Below are 13,684 nucleotides of genomic sequence, written 5' to 3' on the forward strand. Positions count from 1 at the left end.
TCACTCTCTCCCTCCCCATCCCTCACTCTCTCTCTCCCCATCCCTCACTCTCTTCCCCCCCATCCCTCACTCTCTCCCTCCCCATCCCTCACTCTCTCCCTCCCCCATCCCTCACTCTCTCTCTCCCCCATCCCTCACTCCTCTTCCCCCCCATCCCTCACTCTCTTCCCCCCATCCCTCCCTCTCTCCCTCCCCATCCCTCACTCTCTCTCCCTCCCCATCCCTCACTCTCTCCCTCCCCATCCCTCACTCTCTCTCCCTCCCCATCCCTCACCCTCTCCCTCCCCATCCCTCACTCTCTCCCTCCCCATCCCTCACTCTCTCTCTCCCCATCCCCCACTCTCTCCCTCCCCCAATCCTCACTCTCTCCCTCCCCATCCCTCCCCTCTCCCTCCCCATCCCTCACTCCCTCCCTCCCCATCCCTCACTCTCTCCCTCCCCATCCCTCACTCTCTCTCCCTCCCCATCCCTCACTCTCTCCCTCCCCATCCCTCACTCTCTCTCCCTCCCCATCCCTCCCCCTCTCCCTCACCATCCCTCACTCTCTCCCTCCCCATCCCTCACTCTCTCTCCCTCCACATCCCTCACTCTCTCTCCCTCCCATCCCTCACTCTCTCCCTCCCCATCCCTCACTCTCTCTCTCCCGCATCCCTCACTCTCTTCCCCCCCATCCCTCACTCTCTCTCTCCCCATCCCTCACTCTCTCTCTCCCCATCCCTCACTCTCTTCCCCCCATCCCTCACTCTCTCCCTCCCCATCCCTCACTCTCTCTCCCTTCCCATCCCTCACTCTCTCCCTCCCCATCCCTCACTCTCTCCCTCCCCATTCCTCACTCTCTCTCACTCCCCATCCCTCACTCTCTCTCCCTCCACATCCCTCACTCTCTCTCCCTCTCCATCCCTCACTCTCTCTCCCTCCCTCCCCATCCCTCACTCTCTCTCCCTTTCCATCCCTCCCTCTCTCCCTCTCCATCCCTCCCTCTCTCCCTCCCCCATCCCTCACTCTCTCTCCCTCTCCATCCCTCACTCTCTCCCTCCCCATCCCTCACTCTCTCCCTCCTCATCCCTCACTCTCTCCCTCCCCATCCCTCACGCTCTCTCCCTCCCCATCCCTCACTCTCTCTCCCTCTCCATCTCTCACTCTCTCTCCCTCCCTCCCCATCCCTCACTCTCTCTCCCTCCCTCCCCATCCCTCACTCTCTCTCCCTCCCTCCTTCCCATCCCATCCTCACTCTCTCTCCCTCTCCATCCCTCCCTCTCTCCCTCCCCATCCCTCACTCTCTCCCTCCCCATCCCTCACTTTCTCCCTCCCCATCCCTCACTCTCTCTCCCTCCCCATCCCTCACTCTCTCCCTCCCCATCCCTCACTCTCTCCCTCCCCATCCCTCACTCTCTCCCTCCCCATCCCTCACTCTCTCCCTCCCCATCCCTCACTCTCTCCCTCCCCATCCCTCACTCTCTCCCTCCCCATCCCTCACTCTCTCCCTCCCCATCCCTCACTCTCTCCCCCCCCCATCCCTCCCTCTCTCCCCCCCCATCCCTCACTCTCTCTCCCTCCCCATCCCTCACTCTCTCTCCCTCCCCATCCCTCACTCTCTCTCCCTCCCCATCCCTCACTCTCTCCCTCCCCCATCCCTCACTCTCTCCCTCCCCATCCCTCACTCTCTCCCTCCCCATCCCTCACGCTCTCTCCCTCCCCATCCCTCACTCTCTCCCTCCCCATCCCTCCCCCCTCTCCCTCTCCATCCCTCACTCTCTCTCCCTCCCCATCCCTCACTCTCTCCCTCCCCATCCCTCCCCCTCTCCCTCCCCATCCCTCACTCTCTTCCCCCCCATCCCTCACTCTCTCTCCCTCCCCATCCCTCACTCTCTCTCCCCCCATCCCCCACTCTCTCTCCCTCCCCATCCCTCACTCTCTCTCCCTCCCCATCCCTCACTCTCTCCCTCCCCATCCCTCACTCTCTCCCTCCCCATCCCTCACTCTCTCCCTCCCCATCCCTCCCCCTCTCCCTCCCCATCCCTCACTCTCTCCCTCCCCATCCCTCCCCCTCTCCCTCCCCATCCCTCACTCTCTCCCTCCCCATCCCTCACTCTCTCCCTCCCCATCCCTCACTCTCTCCCCCCCCATCCCTCACTCTCTCCCTCCCCATCCCTCACTCTTTCCCTCCCCATCCCTCACTCTCTCCCCCCCATCCCTCACTCTCTCTCCCTCTCCATCTCTCACTCTCTCTCCCTCCCTCCCCATCCCTCACTCTCTCTCCCTCCCTCCCCATCCCTCACTCTCTCTCCCTCCCTCCTTCCCATCCCATCCCTCACTCTCTCTCCCTCTCCATCCCTCCCTCTCTCCCTCTCCATCCCTCACTCTCTCCCTCTCCATCCCTCACTCTCTCTCCCCCCCCATCCCCCACTCTCTCTCCCTCCCCATCCCTCACTCTCTCCCTCCCCATCCCTCACTCTCTCCCTCCCCATCCCCCTCCCCATCCCTCACTCTCTCCCTCCCCGTCCCTCACTCTCTCTCCCTCCCCATCCCTCACTCTCTCCCTCCCCATCCCTCACTCTCTCCCTCCCCATCCCTCACTCTCTTCCCCCCCATCCCTCACTCTCTCCCTCCCGTCCCTCACTCTCTCTCCCTCCCCATCCCTCACTCTCTCCCTCCCCATCCCTCACTCTCTCCCTCCCCATCCCTCCCTCTCTCCCTCTCCATCCCTCACTCTCTCTCCCCATCCCTCATTCTCTCTCCCTCCCTCCCTCCCTCCCCATCCCTCACTCTCTCTCCCTCCCCATCCCTCACTCTCTCTCCCTCCCCATCCTTCCCTCTCTCCCTCCCCATCCCCCACTCTCTCCCTCCCCATCCCTCACTCTCTCTCCCTCCCCATCCCTCCCTCTCTCCCTCCCCATCCCCCACTCTCTCCCCCCCCATCCCTCCCTCTCTCCCCCCGCTCTCCCCCCCCCCCCAGCTCCTCCCCTCTCCGCAGCTCCCGGAGCCCCTGCTCCCCGGACCCCGTCGCCGGCCACAAGCAGAGGGCGGTGGTCTTCTTGAAGACCCACAAGACGGCGGGGACCACGGTGCAGAACATCCTCTTCCGCTTCGCCGAGCGGCACGACGTGACGGTGGCGCTGCCTGGGGGCGTCTGTAGTGATCTGAACCACCAGTTCTGTTACCCCCGTCCCTTCAGCCGCTTCTTCGTGCACCCGCTGACTCGGCCCCCCAGCATCGTCGCCTCACACCTGCGGCCGGGCCTGTCTGAGCTGCGAAGCCTGATGCCCCCCAACGCCACCTTCATCACCATCGTGCGCGAGCCGGCCTCCATGTTCGAGTCCCTCTTCACCTACTATGGCCGCTACTCCGCCTCCTTCCAAAGTGCCCCCAACCACTCCATCGCTGCTTTCCTCCGCAGGCCCGCCAGCTACTACCGCCCCGACGAGCGTTTTGCCATGTTCGCCCGCAACCCGCTGCTCTTTGACCTCGGCGGCGACCCCAACCGCGACCCCGGCGACGAGGCCTACATCCGGGGCTTCATCCTGGGCCTGGAGTCCGTCTTCTCCCTGGTCATGGTGGCCGAGCACTTTGACGAGTCCCTGGTCCTCCTGCGCCGCCTCCTGGCCTGGGAGCCGGAGGACCTGACCTACGTGAGGCTGAACGCGCGCAGCCAGGCCTCGCGGGCACGGCTGGCCGGTGACCTGCCCGACAAGGCCCGCGGCTGGAACTGGCTGGACACCCGGCTGTACCGCCACTTCAACGCCAGCCTGTGGGCCAAGCTGCAGGCCCTGGGCCCCCGGTGCGTGCGGAGGGAACTGGGCCTCCTCCGGCAGGCCAACCGCCGGCTGGCCAGCGACTGCTTCGGGGCCACGGGAGCCGGGCCCCCTCCCGCCCTCCAGGCCTCCCAGATCCAGGACAAGGAGCTGAGGCCCTGGCAGCCCGGCGGTGTCAGCATCCTGGGGTACGAGCTGCCCCGCAACCTTTCAATGCCGCCCTCCCTCGCCGCCTCCTGCCTCCGCTTCATCACTCCCGAGGTCCCCTATTCCCGCAGGCTCCTCCTGAAAGCAGCCATGAGGTCCCGGGCCCAAAGGCGGAACAAAGCCAGCTTGGAAATGGGGTAAAATAAGAGAAGCCTGAGGCCTTCAATTCCCCACATGATCCACCCAATAACGATCAGCAACTGATAATTAATCCATCCCTTAATCATTGATCATGTGTTATTCAGTTGAGAAATCAGTAACTAATCCATTAATTGACTGAATAGCACATTACTTAATAGTTAACAATCCAAAAATTGGGCAGCACGGTGGCACAGTGGTTAGCACTGCTGCCTCACGGCGCCAAGGTCCCAGGTTCGATCCTGGCCCCGGGTCACTGTCCGTGTGGAGTTCGCACATTCTCCCCGTGTCTGCGTGGGTTTCGCCTCCACGACCCAAAGATGTGCCGGGCAGGTGGATTGGCCGCGCTAAATTGCCCCTTAATTGGAAAATAAATTTATTTAAAAAAACAATTATTGACTAAATCATTAGCTAACGATCGGAATATTAATTCATTAATTGGCCGATTGGTAATTAATCTGTCAGTTATTGGGCTGATTAGTGAGACAACCTGTAATGATTCAATTAATTAGCCAATTGATGATGGGTTCATCGATCGATTACTGATAATTCGGCAAATGATTGACAACCGACGAACCGTTAGTTATATGAAAGAATGAATTAATCAATCGATTTAGTTCATGGATTACTAATCGTTTTGCTAACTGGGAATAAATGACCAGGTTAAGATTAATTTGATTAGGAATAAGCGCAATCCTGGGGACTGGCGTTTGGCGACAAGGATTTACCGATTCCTTTCCACCAAGAATGATCCCCGGAATGAAGAGCTTGGCGTATGAGGAACGGTTGAGGACTCTGGGTCTGTACTCGTTGAGAGTTTTGAAGGATGTGGGGGGGATCTTATTGAAACTTACAGGATACTGCGAGGCCTGGATAGAGTGGACGTGGAGAGGATGTTTCCACTTGTCGGAAAAACTAGAAGCAGAGGACACAGCCTCAGACTAAAGGGACGATCCTTTAAAACAGAGATGAGGAGGAATTTCTTCAGCCAGAGGGGGGTGAATCTGTGGAACTCTTTGCCGCAGAAGGCTGTGGAGGCCAAATCACTGAGTGTCTTTAAGACAGAGATAGATAGGTTCTTGATTAATGAGGGGATCAGGGGTTATGGGGAGAAGGCAGGAGAATGGGGATGAGAAAAATATCAGCCATGATTGAATGGGGGAGCAGACTCGATGGGCCGAGTGGCCTAATTCTGCTCCTGTGTCTTATGGTCTATGTTAAATAAATTCAACTTGATAACTGGGATTACTGATGCACTTTAACCTTCGACCCTTCACCAGCAGCTGTGTCATCCCCCCCCCCCCCCCGCTTGCCCCTCGACCTCCCCGCTCTCTCGGCCCCTCAACCCCGGGGCGCTCAACCCCCCCACCCCCCACCCCCCCCTTCACCTTGCCCCTAGCATTCTCTCCCCACCTCCTCCCCTCCTCCACCGCTCACTACCTCTCCTCCTTGACCCCTCACACTTTGCTCCCACACCGCCCCCGAGGTCCTGTCATCCTGGACTGCCTGAAACCTGGAACCGGCTCCTCAGCCCCTTAGCTGGCGGGGACCTCCTCGACCCCTGCCACGGCCAGACCACGCGTGGGCACCAGGTTGGGATGGACGTCAAAATGAGGTTCATCCTGGGAGAGAGAGATTGAGGAAAATGCTGGGTGTGGGGGGGGGGTATTGGGTTTTGGGGGAGTGGAATGGGAGCCGGGGCGGGTGTGCGGGAATGCCTGGGAACGTAGGGAACACGGAGGGGCCAGCCGGAGGAGCTGGGAGATTGTGACGCCCCCCTTGGTTGAATTGCCTTGGTTGGATTCCGCACTCCAGGCCCAGCTTCGGGGTGTGGGATCAGGATTGCGGGGCACGCGAGGTCGGAGCGGGGGGGGGAGGGGAACGTGGATCGCCCAGTGGCTCGCTCCCCTCCTCCTTCCCGAGGGGCTCAGGCACCAGTGAGGCGAACCCCCTGGGGTGGGGGGGGGGGGGGCTGTGGCCAGACTCGGAAACTACACATCGAGGGGGAGACTTCGAGTGAGGGGTGCAATGCTCAGGCACAGAGGTGTCTTAAATGTAACATCATTCAGGCCAAACACCGTACTGTGCGGTGTGGTCACTGTCAGTGTTATAAAATAAAAGCAGCTCAGCTCACTGTCACAATGGCGTTGACTTATTTCAATATCTGCTCGATGGTCAGAGTTCAGATTCTCAAACTCTCCCCATCGCACTCGACTATTCCCATGGCCCAGCTCGCGGGTGAGTGTGTGCGGGGAGTGTAATATGTGTGTGCGGCTCGGATGAGTGTGTGTGGGGAGTGTAATGTGTGTGTGCGGCTGGGATGAGTGTGTGTGGGGAGTGGAATGTGTGTGTGCGGCTGGGATGAGTGTGTGTGGGGAGTGTAATGTGTGTGTGTGTGGCTGGGATGAGTGTGTGCGGGGAGTGTAATGTGTGTGTGTGGCTGGGATGAGTGTGTGTGGGGAGTGTAATGTGTGTGTGAGGCTGGGATGAGTGTGTGTGGGGAGTGTAGTGTGTGTGAGGCTGGGATGAGTGTGTGCGGGGAGTGTAATGTGTGAGTGCGGCTGGGATGAGTGTGTGTGGGGAGTGTAATGTGTGTGTGAGGCTGGGATGAGTGTGTGTGGGGAGTGTAGTGTGTGTGAGGCTGGGATGAGTGTGTGTGGGGAGTGTAATGTGCGTGTGCGGCTGGGATGAGTGTGTGTGGGGAGTGTAATGTGTGTGTGTGGCTGGGATGAGTGTGTGTGGGGAGTGTAATGTGTGTGTGAGGCTGGGATGAGTGTGTGCGGGGAGTGTAATGTGTGTGTGTGGCTGGGATGAGTGTGTGTGGGGAGTGTAATGTGTGTGTGAGGCTGGGATGAGTGTGTGTGGGGAGTGTAATGTGTGTGTGAGGCTGGGATGAGTGTGTGTGGGGAGTGTAGTGTGTGTGAGGCTGGGATGAGTGTGTGCGGGGAGTGTAATGTGTGAGTGCGGCTGGGATGAGTGTGTGTGGGGAGTGTAATGTGTGTGTGAGGCTGGGATGAGTGTGTGTGGGGAGTGTAGTGTGTGTGAGGCTGGGATGAGTGTGTGTGGGGAGTGTAATGTGCGTGTGCGGCTGGGATGAGTGTGTGTGGGGAGTGTAATGTGTGTGTGAGGCTGGGATGAGTGTGTGTGCGGAGTGTAGTGTGTGTGAGGCTGGGATGAGTGTGTGTGGGGAGTGTAATGTGTGTGTGCGGCTGGGATGAGTGTGTGTGGGGAGTGTAGTGTGTGTGAGGCTGGGATGAGTGTGTGTGGGGAGTGTAATGTGCGTGTGCGGCTGGGATGAGTGTGTGTGCGGAGTGTAATGTGTGTGTGCGGCTGGGATGAGTGTGTGTGGGGAGTGTAATGTGTGTGTGAGGCTGGGATGAGTGTGTGTGGGGAGTGTAGTGTGTGTGAGGCTGGGATGAGTGTGTGCGGGGAGTGTAATGTGTGAGTGCGGCTGGGATGAGTGTGTGCGGGGAGTGTAGTGTGTGTGCGGCTGGGATGAGTGTGTGTGGGGAGTGTAATGTGTGTGTGCGGCTGGGATGAGTGTGTGCGGGGAGTGTAATGTGTGTGTGCGGCTGGGATGAGTGTGTGTGGGGAGTGTAATGTGTGTGTGTGGCTGGGGTGAGTGTGTGTGGGGAGTGTAATGTGTGTGTGAGGCTGGGATGAGTGTGTGTGGGGAGTGTAATGTGCGTGTGCGGCTGGGATGAGTGTGTGTGGGGAGTGTAATGTGTGTGTGCGGCTGGGATGAGTGTGTGCGGGGAGTGTAATGTGTGTGTGCGGCTGGGATGAGTGTGTGTGGGGAGTGTAATGTGTGTGTGAGGCTGGGATGAGTGTGTGTGGGGAGTGTAATGTGTGTGTGCGGCTGGGATGAGTGTGTGTGGGGAGTGTAATGTGTGTGTGCGGCTGGGATGAGTGTGTGTGGGGAGTGTAATGTGTGTGTGCGGCTGGGATGAGTGTGTGTGGGGAGTGTAATGTGTGCGCGGCTGGGATGAGTGTGTGTGGGGAGTGTAATGTGTGTGTGTGGCTGGGATGAGCGTGTGTGGGGAGTGTAATGTGTGTGTGCGGCTGGGATGAGTGTGTGTGGGGAGTGTAATGTGTGTGTGCGGCTGGGATGAGTGTGTGTGGGGTGTGTTATGTGTGTGTGAGGCTGGGATGAGTGTGTGTGGGGAGTGTAGTGTGTGTGTGCAGCTGGGATGAGTGTGTGTGGGGAGTGTAATGTGTGTGTGCGGCTGGGGTGAGTGTGTGTGGGGAGTGTAATGTGTGTGTGCGGCTGGGATGAGTGTGTGTGGGGAGTGTAATGTGTGTGTGCGGCTGGGATGAGTGTGTGTGGGGAGTGTAATGTGTGTGTGCGGCTGGGATGAGTGTGTGCGGGGAGTGTAAGTGTGTGTGCGGCTGGGATGAGTGTGTGTGGGGAGTGTAATGTGTGTGTGCGGCTGGGATGAGTGTGTGTGGGGAGTGTAATGTGTGTGCGCGGCTGGGATGAGTGTGTGTGGGGAGTGTAATGTGTGAGTGCGACTGGGATGAGTGTGTGTGGGGAGTGTAATGTGTGTGTGCGGCTGGGATGAGTGTGTGTGGGGAGTGTAATGTGTGTGTGCGGCTGGGATGAGTGTGTGTGGGGAGTGTAATGTGTGTGTGCGGCTGGGATGAGTGTGTGTGGGGAGTGTAATGTGTGCGCGGCTGGGATGAGTGTGTGTGGGGAGTGTAATGTGTGTGTGTGGCTGGGATGAGCGTGTGTGGGGAGTGTAATGTGTGTGTGCGGCTGGGATGAGTGTATGTGGGGAGTGTAATGTGTGTGTGCGGCTGGGATGAGTGTGTGCGGGGAGTGTAATGTGTGTGTGCGGCTGGGATGAGTGTGTGCGGGGAGTGTAGTGTGTGTGTGCGGCTGGGATGAGTGTGTGTGGGGAGTGTAATGTGTGTGTGCGGCTGGGATGAGTGTGTGTGGGGAGTGTAATGTGTGTGTGAGGCTGGGATGAGTGTGTGTGGGGAGTGTAGTGTGTGTGTGCAGCTGGGATGAGTGTGTGTGGGGAGTGTAATGTGTGTGTGCGGCTGGGTTGAGTGTGTGTGGGGAGTGTAATGTGTGTGTGCGGCTGGGATGAGTGTGTGTGGGGAGTGTAATGTGTGTGTGCGGCTGGGATGAGTGTGTGTGGGGAGTGTAATGTGTGTGTGAGGCTGGGATGAGTGTGTGTGGGGAGTGTAATGTGTGTGTGGCTGGGATGAGTGTGTGTGGGGAGTGTAATGTGTGTGTGCGGCTGGGATGAGTGTGTGCGGGGAGTGTAATGTCTGTGTGCGGCTGGGGTGAGTGTGTGCGGGGAGTGTAATGTGTGTGCGGCTGGGATGAGTGTGTGTGGGGAGTGTAATGTGTGTGAGAGGCTGGGATGAGTGTGTGCGGGGAGTGTAATGTGTATGTGCGGCTGGGATGAGTGAGTTTGGGGAGTGTAATGTGTGTGTACGGCTGGGATGAGTGTGTGTGGGGAGTGTAATGTGTGTGTACGGCTGGGATGAGTGTGTGCGGGGAGTGTAATGTGTGTGTGCGGCTGGGATGAGTGTGTGCGGGGAGTGTAATGTGTGTGTGCGGCTGGGATGAGTGTGTGCGGGGAGTGTAATGTGTGTGTGCGGCTGGGATGAGTGTGTGTGGGGAGTGTAATGTGTGTGTGCGGCTGGGATGAGTGTGTGTGGGGAGTGTAATGTGTGTGCGCGGCTGGGATGAGTGTGTGTGGGGAGTGTAATGTGTGTGTGGGGCTGGGATGAGTGTGTGTGGGGAGTGTAATGTGTGTGCGACTGGGATGAGTGTGTGCGGGGAGTGTAATGTGTGTGTGAGGCTGGGTTGAGTGTGTGCGGGGAGTGTAATGTGTGTGTGCGGCTGGGATGAGTGTGTGCGGGGAGTGTAATGTGTGTGTGAGGCTGGGATGAGTGTGTGCGGGGAGTGTAATGTGTGTGTGCGGCTGGGATGAGTGTGTGCGGGGAGTGTAATGTGTGTGTGAGGCTGGGATGAATGTGTGTGGGGAGTGTAATGTGTGTGTGCGGCTGGGATGAGTGTGTGCGGGGAGTGTAATGTGTGTGTGCGGCTGGGATGAGTGTGTGTGGGGAGTGTAATGTGTGTGTGAGGCTGGGATGAGTGTGTGCGGGGAGTGTAATGTGTGTGTGCGGCTGGGATGAGTGTGTGCGGGGAGTGTAATGTGTGTGTGCGGCTGGGATGAGTGTGTGTGGGGAGTGTAATGTGTGTGTGCGGCTGGGATGAGTGTGTGCGGGGAGTGTAATGTGTGAGTGCGACTGGGATGAGTGTGTGTGGGGAGTGTAATGTGTGTGTGCGGCTGGGATGAGTGTGTGTGGGGAGTGTAATGTGTGTGTGCGGCTGGGATGAGTGTGTGTGGGGAGTGTAATGTGTGTGTGCGGCTGGGATGAGTGTGTGTGGGGAGTGTAATGTGTGTGTGCGCCTGGGATGAGTGTGTGTGGGGAGTGTAATGTGTGCGCGGCTGGGATGAGTGTGTGTGGGGAGTGTAATGTGTGTGTGCGCCTGGGATGAGTGTGTGTGGGGAGTGTAATGTGTGCGCGGCTGGGATGAGTGTGTGTGGGGAGTGTAATGTGTGTGTGTGGCTGGGATGAGCGTGTGTGGGGAGTGTAATGTGTGTGTGCGGCTGGGATGAGTGTATGTGGGGAGTGTAATGTGTGTGTGCGGCTGGGATGAGTGTGTGCGGGGAGTGTAATGTGTGTGTGCGGCTGGGATGAGTGTGTGCGGGGAGTGTAGTGTGTGTGTGCGGCTGGGATGAGTGTGTGTGGGGAGTGTAATGTGTGTGTGCGGCTGGGATGAGTGTGTGTGGGGAGTGTAATGTGTGTGTGAGGCTGGGATGAGTGTGTGTGGGGAGTGTAGTGTGTGTGTGTGGCTGGGATGAGTGTGTGCGGGGAGTGTAGTGTGTGTGTGCGGCTGGGATGAGTGTGTGTGGGGAGTGTAATGTGTGTGTGCGGCTGGGATGAGTGTGTGTGGGGAGTGTAATGTGTGTGTGCGGCTGGGTTGAGTGTGTGTGGGGAGTGTAATGTGTGCGCGGCTGGGATGAGTGTGTGTGGGGAGTGTAATGTGTGTGTGCGCCTGGGATGAGTGTGTGTGGGGAGTGTAATGTGTGCGCGGCTGGGATGAGTGCGTGTGGGGAGTGTAATGTGTGTGTGTGGCTGGGATGAGCGTGTGTGGGGAGTGTAATGTGTGTGTGAGGCTGGGATGAGTGTGTGTGGGGAGTGTAATGTGTGTGTGCGGCTGGGATGAGTGTGTGTGGGGAGTGTAATGTGTGTGTGCGGCTGGGATGAGTGTATGTGGGGAGTGTAATGTGTGTGTGCGGCTGGGATGAGTGTGTGCGGGGAGTGTAATGTGTGTGTGCGGCTGGGATGAGTGTGTGCGGGGAGTGTAGTGTGTGTGTGCGGCTGGGATGAGTGTGTGTGGGGAGTGTAATGTGTGTGTGCGGCTGGGATGAGTGTGTGTGGGGAGTGTAATGTGTGTGTGAGGCTGGGATGAGTGTGTGTGGGGAGTGTAGTGTGTGTGTGCAGCTGGGATGAGTGTGTGTGGGGAGTGTAATGTGTGTGTGCGGCTGGGTTGAGTGTGTGTGGGGAGTGTAATGTGTGTGTGCGGCTGGGATGAGTGTGTGTGGGGAGTGTAATGTGTGTGTGCGGCTGGGATGAGTGTGTGTGGGGAGTGTAATGTGTGTGTGAGGCTGGGATGAGTGTGTGTGGGGAGTGTAATGTGTGTGTGGCTGGGATGAGTGTGTGTGGGGAGTGTAATGTGTGTGTGCGGCTGGGATGAGTGTGTGCGGGGAGTGTAATGTCTGTGTGCGGCTGGGGTGAGTGTGTGCGGGGAGTGTAATGTGTGTGCGGCTGGGATGAGTGTGTGTGGGGAGTGTAATGTGTGTGAGAGGCTGGGATGAGTGTGTGCGGGGAGTGTAATGTGTATGTGCGGCTGGGATGAGTGAGTTTGGGGAGTGTAATGTGTGTGTACGGCTGGGATGAGTGTGTGTGGGGAGTGTAATGTGTGTGTACGGCTGGGATGAGTGTGTGCGGGGAGTGTAATGTGTGTGTGCGGCTGGGATGAGTGTGTGCGGGGAGTGTAATGTGTGTGTGCGGCTGGGATGAGTGTGTGCGGGGAGTGTAATGTGTGTGCGCGGCTGGGATGAGTGTGTGTGGGGAGTGTAATGTGTGTGTGCGGCTGGGATGAGTGTGTGTGGGGAGTGTAATGTGTGTGCGCGGCTGGGATGAGTGTGTGTGGGGAGTGTAATGTGTGTGTGGGGCTGGGATGAGTGTGTGTGGGGAGTGTAATGTGTGTGTGCGACTGGGATGAGTGTGTGCGGGGAGTGTAATGTGTGTGTGAGGCTGGGTTGAGTGTGTGCGGGGAGTGTAATGTGTGTGTGCGGCTGGGATGAGTGTGTGCGGGGAGTGTAATGTGTGTGTGAGGCTGGGATGAGTGTGTGCGGGGAGTGTAATGTGTGTGTGCGGCTGGGATGAGTGTGTGTGGGGAGTGTAATGTGTGTGTGCGGCTGGGATGAGTGTGTGCGGGGAGTGTAATGTGTGTGTGCGGCTGGGATGAGTGTGTGCGGGGAGTGTAATGTGTGTGTGTGGCTGGGATGAGTGTGTGTGGGGAGTGTAATGTGTGTGTGCGGCTGGGATGAGTGTGTGTGGGGAGTGTAATGTGTGTGTGTGGCTGGGATGAGTGTGTGTGGGGAGTGTAATGTGTGTGTGCGGCTGGGATGAGTGTGTGTGGGGAGTGTAATGTGTGTGTGCGGCTGGGATGAGTGTGTGTGGGGAGTGTAATGTGTGTGTGCGGCTGGGATGAGTGTGTGCGGGGAGTGTAATGTGTGTGCGCGGCTGCAGCTTGTCAGCCTCCCGAGCGTCGATCACAGACCCGGCCAATCCCGCTCCGTTTCCCATTGGAATCGAGTGTGTTCCACGTGGGTCCAGTGCTAGACCCTCCGCAGTCACTGAATCGCTCCCGGGTCCCAGCCGGTTTTGCTGTTGTGAAAGTCCACGAATCCTGTCCCAGCGTCAACTCTTAGTCCCAGGAACAGAGAATCCGGCCTCTTGTCTCTCTGTCTCTCTCCGTCTCTCTGTCTCTGTCTCTCTCTCGCTCTGTCTAACTCTCTCTGTCTCTCTCTCTCGCTCTGTCTAACTCTCTCTGTCTCTCTCTCTCTCCGTCTCTCTGTCTCTGTCTCTCTCTCTCTCGCTCTCTTTGTCAGTCTCTCGCTTCCTCTCCCTCTCTCTCCCTTTGTCTCTCTCCCTCTGTCTCTCCCTCCCTCGGTCTCTCTCTCTCCCTCTGTCTCTCTCTGCCTCCCTCTCTCTCTGTCTCTCTCTCTCTCTCCCTTTGTCCCTCTCCCTCTGTGTCTCTCTCTCCCCCTCTGTCTCTCTCTCTCTTTCTTCCTCTCCCTCTCATTCTCGCTCTGTCTCTCTCTCTCTGTCTGTCTCTGTCTCTCTCTCTCTCTGTCTGTCTCTCTCTGTCTCTGTCTCTCTGTCTGTCTCTGTCTCTCTCTGTCTCTCTCTCTCTCTCTCTCTCTGTCTCTCTCTCTCTGTCTCTCTCTGTCTCTCTGTCTGTCTCTCTCTCTGTCTCTGTCTCTCTCCCT

General features: G+C 58.2%; 2 protein-coding genes across 3 annotated transcripts in view; one reads left to right on the plus strand and one right to left on the minus strand.

Annotated features, from left to right (window-relative positions):
- slc8a4a (solute carrier family 8 member 4a) overlaps positions 1-13,684 on the minus strand; it is a 903,507-nt gene that overhangs the window by 187,138 nt on the left and 702,685 nt on the right.
- The window catches only part of LOC140399870 (sodium/potassium/calcium exchanger 3-like), a 224,263-nt gene that overhangs the window by 50,029 nt on the left and 160,550 nt on the right, over positions 1-13,684 (plus strand). The gene's annotated exons all lie outside the window — the stretch shown is intronic.

The sequence above is a fragment of the Scyliorhinus torazame genome, chromosome 24, assembly GCF_047496885.1.
Source record: "Scyliorhinus torazame isolate Kashiwa2021f chromosome 24, sScyTor2.1, whole genome shotgun sequence".
Taxonomy (NCBI): Eukaryota; Metazoa; Chordata; class Chondrichthyes; order Carcharhiniformes; family Scyliorhinidae; genus Scyliorhinus; species Scyliorhinus torazame.